At 36.2% G+C, this 21510-nt stretch overlaps 1 long non-coding RNA gene across 1 annotated transcript in view; it reads right to left on the bottom strand.

Annotated features, from left to right (window-relative positions):
* Positions 1–21510, bottom strand: part of LOC105083375 (uncharacterized) — a 231078-nt gene that overhangs the window by 55903 nt on the left and 153665 nt on the right. Inside the window, exon 3 of the long non-coding RNA XR_006721152.2 lies at positions 3920–4013. This is a non-coding gene — a long non-coding RNA (uncharacterized LOC105083375). The remainder of the gene's footprint in view (positions 1–3919; positions 4014–21510) is intronic.

Here is a 21510-nt window from a genome sequence, read left to right as displayed (position 1 = left end):
CATGGTCTTTTCCACATCATCCATATAAAAAATATCTAGAACCACTAAACAAGATCAACATTTTTTTCTGCCATTTTTCTTTTATTTATTTCCATAAGCATTATTTCTTAACATCTGTTTTCTTAAAACCTGCTTTAAGAATCTTTAAGTACAGAATGAGTCAGCTTTCCAACTTTTGGGGGCAACTCTTTGCTTTCTTTAGAGGTAGGGGACCTGCAGCAACTTGTCTATAAACTGAAATAAATTTCAGGTGACATTTTTTAGCATCAACTAGAAGATCAATGATCTAGGGCAGCATATTACGTCAACTCAAATTATAACTAGTGTCTGAAGTTAAATGTACACTAACTACAGTATTTAGCCATTTGGACCCATTTCTTCAAGATTCGAATCCCTGTCCAGTTTACTAAATGGGTAACTCCCTTCCTTCTCCATCCCCTATTTTTATCCTGTGTGGGTAGAATGTTTCAGTTAATTGTTTGCAGGTAATTTGATCATTCATGGTGGCCTACTGGAATGGCAGCAAGAATAGACTATTACCAACCCCCAAATAAGTGGCAAATGCTTGATAAGATCAGTATAATATGAATATCTCCTCTATTTTACTTACATTAGTGGTGATTCTGTCTAAAACATTTGTATTTATTCTGAAGTAGATGGCTAACTTTCAAATGAGGAGAATGAAATACAATTCACTAAAATACTAAAGATACAGTGTAATGAGATGACTTAAATGGACTTAAAGGATTTAAATATTTCTTAGAGATACCATTTTGAATATAAAATCTCATTCTATTATACGTGGGCAGAAAGGAGGTTAAAATGCTTCTTCAATTGTTGGAATGCCATAGCTATCATTTTCTGCTTTTAACATTTTAGCAAATAATTTAATTAACATAATTTGTGTTTTCTGTCCTCAGACTTTTTATTAAAAAAAATTGTTCAAGTTCTTACATAAAACATGTTTCTTTATGCTTTGATCAGTCTTTTTAACTATAGGTACATGTGAATTTTCTGCTCATTTTGGACCATATATGGCAGTATTCAATGAAAATTGGTCAATTGAATTAAATTTATAGAAAGAAGCTAAGATTTTTACTTAAAATCTTACTTCATGTTACATTGAATTAATTTTAAAAAATCAATTAGGTTAAAATTAAACTGAAATTTTAAGACTTTATATAAGTAATGAAGGAAATATTATTTTGGAAGAGAAAAAAATATTCTTTTTCTCAAAGTACCTTATAAAGTTTTATTTAAAATCAATCTTACATTATTTGCCATTACTTATCATTTTTTAACATGAGTATCTATAATACTATTCAAAAATATATATGGATAATTTGTTTTTAATGTTATTCCTTATAAAGAGATACTTCTATTATTTAAATTGTTTAGACAATCTTATTTCCAACATAAGAGACATTAAAGTAACTATTACAAGCTTTTTCACTTCAAAGGAAGAGACAAAAATCATATGATCATCTCAGTAGCTGCATAAAAAGCATTTAATAACATTTAATATACATTCATGATAAAAAAAACCAAACCTCTTACTAAAGTGGGTATAGAGGGAACATATCTCAAGATAATAAAACCTATTTATTACAAACCCACAGCCAACATAATACTCAACAGGGAAAAGTTGAAGATCTCCCCACTAAAATCTAGAACAAGGCAAGGATGCCACTCTCACCACTTCTGTCTGACATAGTATTAGAAGTCCTAACCACAGCAATCAGACAAGAAAAATAAATAAAAGAAATCCAAACTGGAATGGAAGAGGTAAAATTGTTACTCCGTGTAGATGGTATGATACTATAGATAGAAAATTCTAAAGATTCCACGCAAAAACTACTAGAACTGATAAATGAATTCAGCAAGGTAGCAGGATACAAGATTAACATACAGAAATCTGTTGCATGTCTTTATACTAACAATGAAAAACCAGAAAAGGGAAGTAAAAAGTCCCCTTTAAAATTGTATCAAAAAATGCTTTGGAATAAACCTGACCAAGGAGATGAAAGACTTATACACTGAAAACTATAAGACATTGACAAAGGAAACTGAAGGTAATTTAAAGAAATAGAAATATATCCTATGCTGTTGAATTGGAAGAATTAATATTATTAAAATGGCCATGCTATTCAAAGCAAGCTAAAGATTTAATGTGATCCCTATCAAATACCCATGACATTTTTCACAGAGCTAGACAAAGTAATCCTAAAATATTTATGGAATCACAAAAGACACAGAATTCCCAAAGCAATACTGAGAGAAGAGAACAATGCTGGAGGTATAACACTCCCAGCCTTCACACTATACTACAAAGTTATAGTAATCAAAACAGCATGGTTTATTGGCATAAATACAGACACACAGATTTATGGAACAGAATAGAAAGTCCAGAAATAAACCCATACACCTATGGTCAATTAATTTTGGACAAAGGAGGCAAGAATATACAATGGAGAAAGTCTCTTCAGCAAGTGGTATTGCAAAAGCTGGACAGCTGCATGAAAATCAGTGAAGTTACAATACTCCCTCACACCATACACAAAAATAAACTCAAAATGGCTTAAAGACTTAAACATGAGACAGGAACCACAAATCTCCCAGGAGAGAACACAGGCAAAACATTCTTTAACATAACTCATAGCAATGTTTTCCTAGGTCAGTCTCCCAAGGCAATAGAAATAAAAGCAAAAATAAACAAATGGGACCTAATCAAACTTATAAGCTTTTTCACTGCAAAGGAAACCATCAGCAAAATGAAAAGACAACCTACAGACTGGGAGAAAATATTTGCAAAAGATGCAACTGACAAGGGCCTAATTTCCAGAATATACAAACAGCTCATACAACTCAATAACAGAAAAACAAACAACCAATCGAAAAATAGTCAGAAGACCTAAATAGACATTTCCTCAAAGAAGACATTCAGATGGTCAACAGGCACACGAAAAGATGCTCAACATTGCTAATTATTAAACAAATGCAAATCAAAACTACAATGAGGTAGCAACTCACACCAGTCAGAAAGGCCATCATTAAAATCGTCCACAAACAATAAACTCTGGAGAAGTTGTGGACAAAAAGAACGCTCCTACACTGATGGTACGCTGACTATAATTTGATGTAGCCACTATGGAAAACAGTATGATTCCTTAAAAAACTAAAAATCGACTTACCATATGATCCAGCAGTGCTACTTCTGGGCATAAATCTGGAGAAAACTTTAATTCAAAAAGATAAATGCACCCTGATGTTCATAGCAGCAGTATTTACAATTGCCAGCACATTTCCATGGACGGATGAATGAATAAAGAAGATGTGGTATATAAATATATGTATGTGTATGTATATATACATACACACACACACACACATATATACAATGGGATACTACTCAGCCATAAAAAAGATTGAAATAATGCCATTTGCAGAAACATGGATGGACCTAGAGATTATCATACTAAGTGAAGTAAGACAGAGAAAGACAAATATCATATATTATCATTTATATGTGGAATCTAAAAAAAATGATGCAAATGAACTTATTTATAAAACAGGAACACTCACCGACATAGAAAACAAATTTATGGTTACCAATGGGGAAAGGGGGGAGGGATAAATTAGGAGTTTGGGATTAGCAGATACAAACTACTATATATAAAACAGATAAACAAAAGTGTCCTACTGTATAGCACAGGGAACTCTATTCAATGTCTTGTAATAATCTATAATGAAAAAGAATATGAAAAATAATATATCTATGTATAACTGAATCCCTATGCTGTACACCAGAAACTAACAATATTGTAAATCAACTATATTTCAATTTTTAAAAAATTGAAAAAAATACTTTGCTTAGTAAGAGGCACTATAATATCACATTCAAAAGTCAACAGTTACTTACTGAGTATGCGTGCTTTTGAGGCAATATTCCAGGCACTTGAGGTGTACCACTGAACAAGGAAGACAGACATCTCTGCTCGCGTGGGGCTTCTAGTCTAGTAAGGAGAGAGAGAATAAAAAAAAAAAAACAAAACATGATAAGTAAGAAATTACATGGCCTGTTAGAAGTTTGTAAGCACTAAAAAAGAAGAAACAGAGCAAGTTAGGTGGGGGGAGGGGAACGAGACTCTAAGGTGTAAGGTGTATATTTCAGTAATAAGTAAAGTGCTCAGTGGGGGATCGCCTCATGAGGCAGGTGACATCTGAAAGAGATAAAGAAAATTAGCCAAATGGTGATTTAGGGGAAGGGTATTCTTGGAAGAAGAAACAGCTAGTGCAAAGGTCCTAAGGCACAAACAGGAATGCCAGTGCAGCAAAAACATCGTGCCTGGAGGGGTAGTATATGTGGTCATGGAAATAACTGGGGCCAGATTTTTTAGGTCAGCCAACATTTCTGTAAAGAGTCCAGCAGAAAGCATTTTAGGCTTTGCAACTTACGATCCTTGTCACCAACAACTCATCCCTGTCTGTGTAACACCAAAGCAGCCTTAGGCAATATATAAGTAAATGTAAGTGGCTTTGTTCCAACTAACTTTATTTATGAACATTAAAAGTTAAATTTCATATAGTTTTCACATATACTGTAAAGTATGTATTTTAACTATTTAAAAATGTAATACCATCCTTAGCTCATGGGTTATTAAAATATAGCGGTGGGCAGATTTGGTGTGCTGACCATAGTTGCCAACCCTTTATGTGCAAGGATATTGGTTCTTAGGCTCAGTGAAATGGGGTTTCAGTGTAGGGTTTTCAACAGAACAACAGCATGATAGGTTTTACACTTTCCAAAGATCACTTGGGTGACTATGTTCAGAAGTGAAGGTGCAAGACACAGAATGAGGGAGACCTATTAAGAGGTCAACAGAGAATTCCAGGCAAGAGATGACGGAGGCTGAGTCCGAGGTGGTATTGGTGGAGGGAGAGACAAGTGGTCAGATTCTGGATCTGTTTTAAAGAGGGAGCCAGTAGCCTTCCTGACTATGTAGACTGAGTGTGAAGTTACAAAGAGGCCTGAAAGTTGCCTTCTAAGCAACTTGCAGAAAAATATAAAGATGCTAGAATAAGATTAACATTGATTCAAACCCCATCTCACCATCAGTGTGACATCAAATGAATAACTCTTTCATGGCTTAGTTTCCTACGAGTGAAATGGGGATGCTAATATTTACTTTACACAGCAAGTCAACACTGAAGGGCAAATATCAGGCTTTCAATGGCAGCACTGCACTAGGTGACAAGTGTTTCATACACTTGTCACAATTAATTCTTCTACTATCCACCAAGGCAGAGTGTGTCATGTCCTCAGTGGGGAGAACCTAAGCACATACTGCAGACCTCCCAGGATCGTGTGGGCTGTTCGTTGCTGGGCTGAGTTTAAAATTCCCTCCACCTGACTCCAGAATCCATGCTGTTAACCATTATGCTATGCTGCCTCCCTGGAAAAATTATGATTATTTTTTCATAAAACCAGAAACCAACCCACAAATAACTTATTTAACTGTCAGAGCCTATCTTAAAGCTGGATACAACATATGAGGGGTTAGAAAAAGGAGTCAAAAAAAAAAAAAAACTCACAATAAGTACAGGTTGATATTAAGAAAGGAGCTAAATAAGAAGTAAAAGGGTTGTAACAAGTGTGGACAGGAAAGAAATTTAGGAGAGGGACGTTTTAAGGTAAATAAAACTTCATCTCACATTGGATCTTGATTATCCATGAAAACAATTTCTCTTTTGTCAGAAAATAGGAAGATACAAATTGATCCATTCATTGGATAAATATTCTGGGGTGCCAAGAACCATTGCTGAAACTTAGAAATACAAGCAAATAAGCTAGATATGGCATCTGCCCTCTTGTAGAAAGCCTCCTTTGTGATTAATGCGGACTATTTTCAGTGGGCTTAAGAGACCCTCCATACTCTTGCAAAAAAAGAAAAAAGAAAAATCAGAATCACAGAAATATAATTCAATCCCCAAAGAGGAAGAGTGCATTTACTGAAGCTGCAAAAGGAATTTTGTGTTTGCTAATTTCTTAAAGGGAGGACTCTGGACAGGGAAGAAGGGAACACTAAATACTAAATTGACTGGATTCTTTCTAGTCACTCCTCAACAAAAATGGCCACCTGTACAGGGCGCTGCTGTCTCTTAGCCTGTGAGAGCCACAAACCTCAGCAGGTACTGAGGGAATAAGGAGGCAGAGGAGGAAAGAAAAGAGACAAACCAGCACAGTTACAATAAAGAAAGGATTCTCTCAAGGCATGTGCTGATCAAGCTGAATTTGTTTAATAATGGAAAATATGAATACCAATCTAAGAGAACACATGGCAAAAAATACTTGAGAATGATATGAAGTATGAAGATGTTTACTTGTGAATATTAGACATTTTGATTTATTTATAATCAAAATATACGGATCTCTACGTGACTGTTGACAAGAAAGAAGAAACTATCTTGAGGAGAGGCTATCATATGCAAGTAGCTCTACTGTAGAGACAGCCACAGTTTCCACTAAGTTCTTTATTTTTTTTTTTTCCTTAAAATCTCCGATCACGAGCCGGGCGTGTCCTCTGCTTTCGGCAGTGCTGTCACCCCTGTGCACCTAGCATTGTCTGCTGGCTAGTGACAGGATCTCCCTGACGAGCGGGCCGGGGCCAGTCCCAGGCAGCTCCCCTTTCAGCCTGACAGCTGCGTATCCCAGGTGGTCTGACATTCGAGATGGAGGCTGGGGATAAGATTGAAGGTGTTTTAGGGGAGAAGTAGGCTGTGAATAACACCAAGGCTTCATCCAGATGGAATCACTCATGAGACAACCTGAGATAGTCTATTACGGCCCATATGTCTTCCAGGTCTCCAAAGGCCAGCCTCCATTGATTTATTTGAAACCCACTATTTATGCTTTCAGCTCATCTCACAACAGACTACAGTAAAAGGATCTATCTGAGATGCTGCTGTTTCTGGCCATTGTTGGAATTTTATAAGTTTTTTAAGTAAAACAGCCTCCATAAATATCCTAGTAAACATCAGACAATAAAGTAAATATTTGGGGGTGAGATTCAGTTTATTTCCTCTTAATGCACACCACCGTTTTACAAGTTTCCTTCTGAGTGCAGTCCCATGGCAAAACCTTTCACAGAACATACCTATTTTAGGTAAATAAATAAATATGTGACTCCAAAGAAATCAAAATTACTAGATACAACTCGGCTAACGGGATTGCTTAAACACTATTTTTCCCTTGCAGATAAACCTTGGAAGAATTATTTCATTATTTTACCAGCACAAACAGTTGTTATTAGTGTATCTTATTTATAGATGGTTCTTTGAGAGACTGTAGTAATATAGCAAAATATCAGTTATTTCATCACACTGGTGAATTTAATGAACCTGAAGGTGTGTGTTATTTTAGCACTTGCTGTAGCTCCTGTGAAAACCCAGTGGTGCTAAAATCTGTAAACCTGTCATTGCTTAAGTAATAACCCTGTTAAAAGCATCTTCATTTAACTTACTTTAGCTTCTGCAGGATGTAGGTTTTATTTTATCAGTGCAGAGAGTAGGTGTTTCAAACCCAAACCACTTATTGTAAATATAATTAATTGTAGTTCATTAATTTATTCTCAGTGTTATTGCTTTTATTTTAACACTTAGGTTAAATTAAATATCGTCTGGAACCTAGTACCCGTTTTCAATTTTTCACAAACTCTTAATTTATATTGAATTTCTGTGGTTATAGAAGTAAATTTTAGTCCACACCAATGAAAATGTTCATTTTAATTTTTAATAGTCCTTTATGTGAGGCACAATAGACTCTTACCCTCCCCTGTATACAATGTGGATAGGAAAAATAAAAAAACAAAAAAACAAGTGCATTTTTGTTAATCTACTTGGAATGGATTTGAGTTTATTCTTCCCTTTTAAAAATATGGAGAAAATTGGATATTGATGGTAGGTGTTCAGAATTATCAATTGATTTCTACAAGAGCACATCTACAATTATTGAAATGCTGGCAATAAAAATGGGAACTCCCTCCTATTTAGAACTATTCATGAAAAAACAGAGAGAGGAAGAAAAGGAGAGACAGAGAGACAGAGAGGATGAAAGAGGACAAAAACTGTAATTTGTATAATTACAGCCTCAAAGCAAAAACAAACTTTCTGTCATTACCTAGACAGGCCAACAGCAAGGTGCATAATAAAAGCTATATGCTATCAGCCGCTTTGAAATCCTTGGTTGATTGCAATAACGCAGTCAGTAAATGCTGACACATGCTCTGTTACATGATCACATCTAGAGGAACATTATAAAAAGTGTTGGTGGCTAACCACTGCTTCATTGCTGAGTGATATTACTTAAACAGTCCTGATAGCTAGATTAAAATTTATATCAAATTCTCTTTCCCCAAAAGGTATCAAGAAAAATGCAGGATAGAATTAGTATAATAGGCCCATTGGGCAAAAATTGAATCCGTCAAGGTGGTTTTGTTTCTGAATCCATTATTTTTAATACCACTTTTTTTTTATAAGGTCATGAAATTGTTTGACTTATGTTAAAGCCTTGAAAATTGGTAATCAATATTGTTCATTTCCACAAAAAAATCCTCCAATTTAGCTTGAATTTTAGTGCTTTAAAATATAATAATGATCAGACTGGTTATTATAGTAATCAAGATATCTTGGTAAAATCCCCCCAAATTATAACCCAGATATTGATCTTTTTCTCACTCCTCTAATTATAAATGTTGACTTTAAATTTGGGGCTAGAGAGAGTAAGGAGAAGAAATACACCAAGGACTAAGGTAATTTCTTAGGTATCTTCAATACTCAAACTTAAAAAAAAATTTTTTTTTATTGAAGTACAGTTAAATATTCAAATGTTAAATATTGTTTTCCATTTAATGATATTTGTCTTTTATATGAATATTTTTAGAATTAATATTCAGATTGAAGTGTGGGTCATTCAAATAATAGGATATTTAAATGTGCAGTGAAAAAGTTTTAAAATTGCATATATACTGTTGCTGTTATCAATCTCTTTTAGTAATATATCTATTACTAAACTTTAGTAATTCAGATAATGTTATTTGTCTTAAATAAATGATATTTTTAATCAGGATATTAAGCAACCACATTAATTTTGCTTGGTCTGGCAGTACAGTTTCTAAATAATGGTCGAACAAAAGATTACACAATTGTATCTTACAATAAGATACAATTTAAATGTACATTAAAGTTAGAAAAATTTAATGAAATTCACACTTAAAACAAGGATTTTTTAAATTAAATCTATTGGTTGTTGGTATCTTTGAACTCTTAAGAATAAACACCTGCAGTGTTTTATTATGTAAAAAGGTGGTTTAATTGCATCATATTTATCACAGACAAATCAAGCCCTATTCAAAAGATAATAATGACACAGTAATTGGATCAGTAATTGGTTCAGGATGATTCAATATTGTACTAATAATCATAAATACTGCTGTCTTCTGCTTTGATTCAGGGCTGACATACTAATATAGATTGGATTTAGAGCAATAAATATTAGTGAACTGGATCTAGTATTAATGTCTAGATCCTTAGTTTGGCTATGCCAGCCAGAAACAGGTATAAAACATATGCACCCCTTGAAAACATACATATTTTAAATTATAATATGAATTCAGTCAATGTACTTTATTGACTTTTCTTAACCATTCATCTCTGAAATCAACATCTTCAATATATGGAGGTGGGGGGAGTAGAAATAAAGACATTTTCTTATTTTTCTTATAAAAAAATGATCATTTTGGTGGAGTAATACAGGTTTTACATTTGATCAAGCTAGTCACCATGGATGATGTGACATGATGACCTGGTGGGCAAAATTATTCACGTGCCAGTCATGTAATGATGGATAAGAAAATCATTCCCATTACCATACTGTGTTCAGCAGACACTTGGCGGTTAAACAGGGCTATTTCTTAGCCAGTGTGGTGGCAGCCTTTCACTGAGAGCCAAAGGAGAGGCAGGCTCATTATGTAGGAAACAATGATCCTCATTCACTCAACATGGAAACTTGCCTTACAAGAGCACATTGGACGGCTCTGGGCTGGAACAAAAATGGCATATCCCCTTTTATCAATGGAACAGAAACCCAGGATCAACATGCCTGGCTTGGAATGCTGCCTACTGGTGATAGAAATGAATATATTCAGGCATTTGTTTATTTATAATCATTTCTATGGATTGTGGGTTGTGGGGAGGTGCTTACTGTCTACCCTGCTGAAATAGGCCTCTTTTGTGGGAGAAGGGGAGAGGGGCAGCTCACAGGTGCTAATAAAGAATGTAACTGCAATTTTAACTCTGAAGTTATAAGACTGTGGGGGACAACTGATTAGCTGTGTTATGTTTACCTGGCAATGGGAGGCTACTTTTTTCTATTATTTTAACTAAACATAGGATAATGGAATGCACAAAATCTTTGTATAGGGCCAAAAGAACGTCATAGGTTATGAAACCAATGCTTCCTGGTAAAGAACCCAAACATAGTAACACATTTCCTAAGAATAATAGAGAGGTTGATGAGACCAATGAACCTATAGAAGGTTTTGATTATCCTGTTGCCCGTCTTCTTGTTTTTGGCTTTTTGTTATTTACAAATTGGGATTTTGAAATGGAATTCACTCTCCGAAGGTCATTATGAAGAAAATGAATATAAAGCTTATCACATCTATTATTTACACAAATGCTCCAGGATGAATATTGAGATTCTTTCACATAATTTATCTCTGTTCTAATTATTTAAAGAATCTTTGGAGGTAGGCATAGAGTGGAGTGATTAATTTCTCATTGCCAAAGTCAGTCATGAGAAACACAAGTGGATGAATCGTGTGTTGGAAAGAAAAAAAAAACCTAGAAAACACTGTATTCAGTGTCCTTAAAGAGATTCTGATTAACCCAGTAAATCCATTCAAGGGAACAGGCTTCAGCCTATCCTGGCGGTCTCAGTCCTCCCTCTTCATGCAAGGTATGGATGACACAATTTTCTCAGCACACACGCAGTTGAATGTTCCTAATGGCATCCGTGTTGGTGCTATTTTCCACGTAGGCACGGAGGGATGTCTTCATCATTCGCAGGAGTCTGGGGTTAGTGCCAAAGGCAATGATCCAACTCCACAGGCGAGGGAAAGAGACAATTTCGGTTCCCGAATCTGCAGTGCATCCAGTAACACCTGAGCAGTGAAAATCCTGGAGCGTCTTCATTCAAGAGCCAGGAAATTCCATGTGTTTGTGGAATCAAGTTCTCTCCTAAGCGGAGTGACTGTTTATTGTTTTGTATCCATGAAAGGAAATCTGCAGTCAAATAGCAGCCAGACAGTCGCACATTCCCCACGCACCTACGCCCCGGTGGCTCTAGTTCTGAACCAACTGCTCAGGAGTTAGAGGGTAACTAATTCACCTGGTCCTATTTCTCCCTGAAACTCCACGTGTAGTTGTGGTTCACTGGTTTAGTGACGTGAATGAAGGGAATTCACTGCACTTCAAGTCTCTCATTACACCTTAATTAGGACCCCAGCTAGAAATATCAATGTTTTAACAACTGTAGCAGACAAGGTTTCTTTTCTTTCTTTAATCACATATTGTAAAGGAGATTGAAGTACTTTATCAACGTTTTCTTCTTTTCTTTTTTTCCGATTGAGAATCCACAGCTAAATAACAAAAATGAAGGCTGTGATCTTTCCATTTTAATCCTCAGCTCAGCCAGCAACAGAGTAATGAATGATAAGAGTAATCATAGAAATACATTATTAAGCAGTAACAAATGCATCACTATTAAGTTTTTGTTGTACTAAATTTTGTTTTCTGCATTCGTGTGTTTTTTTTAAACAAATTTTTCCACTGGGGCAAATTATACTTTTTAAAAATAAATTTCCAAGTAATTAAAAAAATTACCATCATTTTGACCTTAGAAAACTGTTTTGGGACCAACTACCAGTGTCCTTAACTTGGAGCACCTGAGTAACTTCCCATGAGGTGGAGGTTAGTTTAGAAAACTCCTCTGAATCCTTGTAACATCTGTATCATAAATAATAAAATGCTAGTTTCTAGGTGTCAGTATAACAACAGTCTTTATATCAAATAGGGAGAACATTTTGCTTTACCTAGTATTTATAATTATTTAAATATTTATCGTCCCCCCAAACAAGGTTACAATAAATTTCCAATTAACAACAAAATAAAAGAAGCCATAACTTTAAAAATCAACCTTTAAATCCAAGAAGAAGACAAACAATACTAAAATTTAATTTGTCCTTTGGGGCAGGAGACAGTTTACAGGTTCTAGGCAGCCAGCTAAATGACAGTCAGAAAAGATCATGTGACTGGGGTCTAAAAACTAATTAATCTCCATAAAGCTGTAAGTGAGGTAGGTAAGATGACTTGAAATCTGATTACATTATTGCATTTAAGGGGAGAAAATGCAGCATGTATTTTTCATGTTGATTTTAACCACCTGAGCCCTTAATGACGCTTTGTACCTAGGAAGAAAACTCATATTTCATCCATATTTAAAAAAGAACTACAAAGATGTGACTGTCATTAGTATATGATTTACGCATTTAGTGTAAATAATATGCAAATAAATCATGTAGGATGCCTTTGTAAAGTTTTCAAAGAATAAGTAATTCTTTGAAAGGTAGATTCACTGTAAAAAGGAAGCCATAAATCCTAAGATTAAAAGAAATTGACAAAGATATTTAAAGGAAATAATAATTTTACTATTCCCACCCCTACGTCCATAAAAAGCAAATGATGAGGTAGTATATTTTAGCTATTGGACATTTATGTGCAACATTTTTATTAGTTCTAAAGTTAAAGTCCTTTTCGAAATAATTCTGAAAATTGATTAAAATACGGTATTCTCTACCACTTCCATTATTCTAGTCACACACAACATATGTAAACGCTTTGAATGTTAGAAAGAGTCATTCCAAATCCCATGGAACCTTCTTGTATATTTCACAGCTAATTCTTTTATTTGATTGTTTTAACATTTAAGTAAAAGAGACTTCCAAGCAATGGTTCTTTGAATGTATCCTCCTTTTATCTGCAGCAGAGGAACAAGGATTATAGAATAATAATTTGGAACATTATGTCTGGAATGCTGTGAAAATAATCCTTATTAAATTGGAATGAACCCTGAAGAAGAGTGTGTGTGTGTGTGTGTGTGTGTGTGTGTGCGCGCGTTGGAGGGAGAGGGAAGTTATGGGTATGTAAGAGAGAATGAGAGAGAGTGAGAGACAGAGATTTGGAGTTTTATTAATAAACACTATCAATCATAGATGATGTAAATTATATATTTGCAAAAATTTTGTTTAAAAAAATTGGAAGCGCTATATTGGAGTTAAAATACAAGCCAGGGAATTTATTGCTACCAGGTAATCCATTGAACACTGAACACAGAGAGAAGGTGACAGGCAGAATATATTCTCTAGTTTGTTTTATTAAAATTATAATTTTATTTTTTTCATAGTAACATAAATGAATGTCTAAGAAGACTGAATCATGAAAATAGAGTACTTCTCACTGAAAACCAGAAAGCATTTATTGATGAAGGGCTTTTTCTACTCTATTTTACGTGAACAAAGTTCTTGTGAGTTAAAGTATATTCACTATTTTAGGGCAAAAGTTGTCATTTTTCATCTTGGCAAAAAGACAAAACGCTAGTCAAGTTTTTCCCAGTATGCAAACTTTAGAGGCGTCATAAAGGGTGGGTGTGATTTAAGAATCAGAAGATAAATATCTTTTGCTCCTTCAGTTTTCTTTTCTCTAATCTCCTTAAGGTGAGTGTGCATGTACTACAGAGGCAGATGCACACCCAAAGATGCCCTTGTGTGCAGGCTGAGAGGAGGGCAGTAGAAGACTCCAGAGGGGTCTGAACCAGGCAGAGTGATGGAAAAGCCACAGGAAGGATAGGAAGGCATCAGGAAGGAGAGCCGCTCCATCCTTTCTGACCTTTGCCTTCACACCCATCCTATAGTCCCTTTATCCCTTCCTGTTGTCCCCTATCTGTCCACTTTGCCTGTAGATGCAGGGTATGGAAAACATTTCCCCTGACCTGAATAAGCAGCTATGAGCAGCTACTTCCTGAGTCCAGTGAGTATTTTTGGACTTTCAAAAGCATTGTACTTCCTATGAAGGATGGTATCAGCTAAAATATTATCACGAGTGCTTAGGATTGAGTTATCACTGCTTAAATATCCCAGGTTTATATTTCCAATCACTGAAGATTTGAAACCTTAAGGGAATTCTTGCTAACGCGTAACTAGTCAGTATCCATGGTTAAAACTGAAAGGAGGTAAAAATGGAAACTCTGACACTGTAGAGAATTCTAAAAGTTTTTGTCGGGAATTTCTAAAATTATCTATATGCAAAATAATTCACAACACTGTCATTTTAGAGACTGTTCAGTAGGAGACAAGGGTGCACCTGAGGTATACCATCTTTCTGTTGAACTCCAGATTCTAACCAGAATTCCGTTCTGTAGTGTAATGATGTACAAATGCCAGACCGTTCCTCCCACCTGTACTACAGGGAAACCATACGAGTCGTATGCCATCAACTCACTTCCCTTACAAAATCACATAGAAAAAGCTTGTCATTCCTGGTCAAGAAAGAAGGGATGGAAGAGAAAAAAACTGAAATGGAGCAAAGAAACAGTTGATATAATTCTCTATCCTGATATCTTTCTCCCAACTTTTTTCTTTACTCTTGATCTTACAGAATTGTTCAGCAGTTTAAGAATTCTGTCAACATTACAACACATTGAATTTTTTAGCTTCTTTAAAGTGTGCCCTCAAAAGCTTGCTTTTTTAAAGCAGTAATTCGTATAAACAGCATAAATTGCCAACTCTTCTCAAATTTTGTGGGCGTTGTAGAATTAGGTTTCTCCTTTTTCTTTTATTCTTTCACTTCCTTTCTGTCTGACAAGGTATTTGCTAACACTTCTGAAAATTCTATTTAAATTGAGACCTAGTTGACAATTGAGAGGCAGATTTATGAAAACTAAAACTTCTAATTGGTAGTTTGATTTGAGTAGTGTGTGCGTGTGTTGTAAATTTATTTATGTACTTATGTACTTATTTCTACATTCCTTCATCCACTTATTTGTGGACAGAACATTAGATAAAAATCCATTTGAAAACACTTTAACGAGAAAGATAGTAGCCAAATTCTCGTTTAATATAAAAGCCACTTCAACTATTAATCATGATTACAGAAAATTCCCATTGTGACAGAATATCATTTAACTTCCAAAAACCAGAGGTAGTGACAGCACACGGTTTTTTCAAAAGCTCTACCATGTAAGAAATTTTGTATAAAGAAAGATTGTCCAACCTGATCTTTGAAGGAGCTTAAATTACCAATCAAATACATATAACCTATTTCATTTGTTAAGGTCTTGATTTTATATATTATTTTGGCTTTGTTTTAATAAATATACTTGGCCATAATGAAAATAAACCTGCTGAAGTCTCCGAGGTCTGAGACAAGCTATAACACATTTCTGCACCACGGGGTGGGCTCCTGGGATGCCTACTGAGAAAATGCCTGCCCACTGAGCATGCCCAGACTATTAAAATGAATTGACATGTTAATGCTGACAGGAAAAGAGCACAAGAGAGCTTGCTAAATTACTGCTCAGTCAGGCACTAGGAATTCCTGAGTGGCTAACTCCTGAGCAAAACCCACAGCAAGCGCAACAACAACAACAAAACTTTATTGTCAAATGCACCAAAACAAACAAACACTAACAGGGTTGTCATGTTAGTAATCCACCTACCCATAAATCATATGGATTTTAATCATACCTGCCACCTTAGCCGCTTATCCCCAGAGAAATTGTTTTCTTTTTGCTCCCTCCTTCATTCGCTTTCAATTATCTGGAAGCTGGTTCGCGTGTTTATTTATTTATCTAAAGTTCACATACAGTATGCATGCACAAATTTTCTCCAGGGGTCTGGACCAGGCAGATCATAGGAGGATGCAGTGGAGCGTGGCAGCTAACAGCTCAGATGAATGTACTCAGGCTCAAAAACCGGCTTTGGACCATGATGACAAGGAAAGGGGAGGACAGAAAGTAATTAGTGTGTGTACAATGATTGATTATGGCTTAATATTCAGGCATTTCACCTTTAGACCACGATAGGTAGACTTAAAGAGTGATGAAACAGGAAGTCCTTGTGGTTTTTGATAAGCAAGGAAGAAAAAACCCTGCTTTTCCATGTTTAAGTCATTAGCTTTCCCTTCTGCAGAGGTGGAATAAAGTTTATTCACTTTTAAACACATACGTTTGATCAGTCTATTCACTGCTTCAAAGAATTGTTTAAGATCTCAAATATTCGGATGAACATAAATAAATGACTTTGAGCCTAGGGCAGGCAGCAAGGGGATGAAAGGAAGCTGCACGCTTCAGATGAAGTTATCCAGTCTGGTTGTTGCGTTGTCTGACTCCCATGAACGACTTCAGAAAAGAACACCAGTTTGGCTACTCAAGGAAGAGGTAGTGAACTGCTCATGACCTTTTCTCAGCTCCAGGAGGTGAAAGAGTAGCACAGACACATTGAGAGTCCATGTCCTTTAGACATAAAAATCATGTTCATGGGACAAAATTGGCCAAAAAACAGGTACATTAGATATGGCAAATTCAAAAGAAAGAAAGCTTTCACTTGATTGTGACTGTCAGATACGAGGGTTTCTGATGCTGCAGTGTGTGTGAGTGTGTAAGTGTGTGTGTAAGTCATGATGGCTTTTTATACACGTTCTGATCTATACTTGCCAAGCTGTGTATTAGCTCCATCTCTAGATAGAATCTGTTTAGAACACCCATAGAAATTAAAAGGATCACATGGAGTTTGACATTTTGCAAAATGAAAGAATAATGGATGTATTATATTGTGTGTTTTTTTCCATTTAATAAAAATGTCTAACTGACCCTTGGGAAGCTTAGCTGGAAGTTTAGAAGTCTGAATCATTTTTCTTTCTCTTTATGCTCAAAAATACAAGAATGTAATTTCTTCAGCTTCATATTTCCTTTGATATTTCAGTAAAGTTGAGATGTCTTTCTTGCTCATAAATCATGAACTAAATAATCAAAGTTTACCCTAAAATAATTTGGTATCTTTTGCTATTGCATCTTATATCCAAATGTCCAGATAATCAAATCTCCCTGCTCTATTCACTTTTGTGTGCATCTTCTTGTAACTGTGACCAAGGACATGCCACAGAACATAAAAAGTGCTTGACCTTTAACCTCAAGACTAAAAGAATAAATAATCCATCTCATTTTAGATGTAAAATTATAGTCTTCCAAAGTACCAGACTGTTTACACAAAATAGGCACTTAAGTAAATATTTTGAGGGGGAGAATAAGTCATTGAGTTACATTTCATATTTTACCACTATACATCTGTAGTTTACAGTTGGTGATCATGGTTTTATATTTTCTATAATCTTCCCTAAAAATTGTACTCATTAATCTACTCAGCAGTTACTTACTGAGCAAATAATCAGTGTCAGGTAGGTGCCAGATCATAGTGTCTAAGGTCTAAGATAGTCCTTAATTGTTGCATAGAGTTAATTTAGATAGATCGATCTTTATCTATTTATCTACCTATATATCAGTCTAAACATCTCATTTCAAAAATATCAATGTTAAAGTCCAAAATTAACCCACCTTGGTTTAAAGGCATTAAAATAACCAAAATACATGAATAACTTTTTAAGTACCAGTGAAAAATGGCCAACAAAATTTTGATTAGCCAAGTCTGCATGGATCACATGGGTGGATAGAGAAGGGAGCCCAGGGCAGATCACAGAGCATCACAGAATTGCAAGAAATCCTCTGAAAGGCTGAGAAGTAAGAGCCAGAGAATTTGAAGGAGCTGGGGAGAATGTGAGATGGGATGAGACTATTTCAAGAAAGAGAATCCAATGCTGTCAAAATGTCAAACAACATAAGGACCAAAAAGGGTCTTTTGGTTTTGGAAGAAGATGTCATTGTTGATCTTGCAGGGGTGGTAGAGTGAAAGCCAGATTGCAGTGGCTTTAGAAATAAACAGAATAAAATGAAGAAACAACTAGGGCAGAAAATTAGTCTAGTTTTTCAGTGAGGGGTGCGGGGAACAGAGAGATAAGACCATAGCTAGAGCAGGGATCTGAGGTAGAAGGATGATTTCAGGGACTCCATGCTGCAACTGTTCATACCATCATCTGTGTCTGGCTCCCCCTGGAGTTGTACAGTACACAGACACTGCAGCCCTATACAGTGGCCCTGCTTAAACGCAATGAGGGAATTGGCCACAGAGGCAAAATGGGGTATATCTCTTTTTATTTAGATGAATGTGAATTTAAGTCAGTTTGTATCACTGGCAGTTCTGTCATGGATATACACATGGCCTGCCTACATAAACCAGCCCTCCAGCACCCTCGCCAAGTCATTTATAAATGTGATCTTTATAAATTCTATCTTTTTGCACCATTAACATGTGACATTATTTAAAGTACAACAAATTTTATCTTTTTTTCACTCTTATAACCCCAGCTCCCAGAGTACTACCTATGGGAGGTGCTAAGTTAATTTTATGGATTTTACTGTCATTTTGTAATACAGGTATTTGTAAAGTCATGTTAATTTCTTGAAGAAAATACTATTATTAATCTAAGAAAGCAGACAATTCACCTTTTCCCCCATGTTGGCAGATGCCAGTTTTGTTCAACTTTGTCCACCATCTCTTCCCCAGCAACTCAAGAGAATCATGATTGTTCTTAGCAAGCTGTGGTCGTCCTGTGAATCTGCGTGCCAATGAATTGTTGTGTGGTGGGCATGTGATCCAGGACTGGCCAATGAGATATGTGGAGAGATTATTTTATGGGATTCTGGAAAATGATTCTTTGCTGATGAAAATAAACTAAGAGAAGAAACAATCCCTTATCTTCTGCTCAACATCATTTTATCTCATTTTATACCTGGACTGAGGGTATCCATCTTATAAGCCTAAAAATGAGCCAACTTGCTGACATTGCTGGGGAAGAAAGGTTTGGGGCTTTGAACAAATTAACCCTAATTTTTTTCATCATTCAGTTGTGTTCCACTACCCGCCCCCAAATGCCAGGGGGTAATAGACATGACAACCATAATTCCTAATTTCAAAAGTTTACAATTTCTGGGTCCTAAAGACAAATGTCCACATGTGGGTGAGAGGACACAAGAAAGATTAACAAACGTTTCTTATCTGGAGGTTTGCCTGGGGACAGGTCCATTTACAAGATGATTCAGGCTGTTTACAGATTTTTAGCAAGTTGATTCTTATATAAAGTACCATAATCTTTGGAGGAATACCCATCATCGCTTTGTCCATATTCTATGGTTAGAAGCAAGGTAGAGGTTCCCCCCACAGTCTAGGGGAAGGGATTACACAGGGGCTTGAAAGTGGGGCTCTCTAGTGTCATTTTAGCTTCTGTCTACCACAGTCCACCATCTGGCCATCAATGATTCATGCCCCTGCAACATGCAAAATAAAATCACCTCTTCCAAAGTTCCCAAGGGTCTCACCCCGTTACAGCATCAGCTCAAAATGCAAAATCCCATCATTTCAATCAGGTCTAGGTAAGAGTGAGGTTTCTGGGTAGAATCTGTTGTGAACAGCTAACTCTTGAGGCATTCCTGTCCGTCTGCAACCCTGTGACACTAAAGACGCAAGTTATCTGCCTTTAACAAACTCAATATAAAATGGTGGGACAAAAATAACATTTATAAACATTCCAGTTCAAAAAGGGGGGAAATGGAAGATAAAAAAGAGTCACTGCTCCATGGAACTCCTGAAATCTAGCCAGGCAAATGTTGGGAGTTTCTTGATTCAGTTTCAAGGACTGAGAATAATTCTTTGTGTCTGTAGGCTCCATCCCTGGCTCATGGTTCAGCTTTTTGAGTCAATCTTCCTTTTTCATGAAAGGTGGCATAGGTTTACAGCTGAGTAATTTTATCAGGACTTCCTGCCAGTAGAATTTGTGGGGGTCTGACAGCCTCCTTTCACATTGTACTCTCTGTCCTTTTTAGTCCATCTGGTAGTGACTTCTTCATTGAAACTATTAACTCAAGTGTTTTCTGGGTCTCCTGTGAATTTTAATGGGGTTCATGTCATAAGACAAAAACCAGGCTCACAGATTTTTTTGGTGATAATCCCTTTTCTACCTTGGTGTCCTGCTAAAATGGCCAAGGGACAGCACACTTAACTTAGTAGAATCTTTATGGTTTAATTGGGAGGATCTGTGAGGCACATTGCTAATCTCTTGAAAGGCCCCCTTTTGTGACTGAATACCCTAACCTTTTATTTTCTGAGGCTTAATTAAAAGGTTATAGAGTCACATCTTCGAGTTTTTCTCTAGGGCAAGCTTTCTTGACGGTAAATCTCTTAATGTTGATTCTTTTAGTGGTTCCTTCCTCAGTGTGTCTCTCTCTTTTCACATTTTACTACAATCAGCAAAAGTAAACGAGGCAGTACCTTCACCACACTATGCTTGGAAGTCAGCTATGTGAACAAATTCATCGTGTCTAAGGTTTGCTTTCCATGTACCTGTAGAAGACAGTTTTGCTGTGCTTTCTTCCAGTAGATAATAAGGACCCTTCTTCCTCCAACTTTCAGTAACATGCTCCTCCCTTCATTATGAGCCCTCACTGACAGTCTCTTTAATGACGTTGGCCAAATATCTGCCAATGATCTATTCTAGGCTGTCCAGGCATTTTCCACCATGCTTATCAAAATTCCTCCCCTCTCTACCCACAGCCTGTTCACAAAGCCATTCACAGATGATGGGGGGTTAGTTTTCAATACGATGTAACAAGTTACCACAACCTTAGTGACTTAAAACAACCCTGTATTTATTACCTCACAGCTCCTATGGGTTAGAAATCAGGGCATGTCTTGGTTGAGTCTTTTGCAAGGTCACAATCAAGGTGTTGGCAAGGGCTGATTTTCATTTAAAGGCTCGACTGGGGAAGAGTTCAATTCCAAGTTCACCCAGGTTGGTAGCAGAATTCATCTTTCTGTGACTGTAAGCCTGAGGGCAGTAACCTCTTGTTGGTTATGGGCTGGAGGGCTTTCTCAGCTCCTTGTCATGTGGACCTCCTAACATGACCACTTGCTATTTCAAAGACAACAAGAAAGTCTCTAAAGCCAGTCTGCTAGCAAGACAGGCAGGTTATTGTAAAATGTTGTGCAGTCATGGAAGTGACTCCCATCATCTTTGCCATATTCCACTGGTTAGAATCAGGTTAAAATTCTCACCTACTTTCAAAGGGGATTACAGCAAAGGTTCACACATAAGAAGGTGTTATAGGTTGAACTGGGTTCTTAGTCAAATTAGTGAGTGGGGTTATTGTGGGGTTCACTTTAGAGTCTGTCCTCCACAATTGGAGAAGTTATTGGTGTTTTCAAGACATAGTCCTAAGGAAAACTTTGTGTT

Source organism: Camelus bactrianus, chromosome 5 (assembly GCF_048773025.1).
Source record: "Camelus bactrianus isolate YW-2024 breed Bactrian camel chromosome 5, ASM4877302v1, whole genome shotgun sequence".
Classification (NCBI taxonomy): domain Eukaryota; kingdom Metazoa; phylum Chordata; class Mammalia; order Artiodactyla; family Camelidae; genus Camelus; species Camelus bactrianus.
Note: the sequence above shows the minus strand (reverse complement) of the source record. Positions and strands in the feature narration are given on the sequence as shown.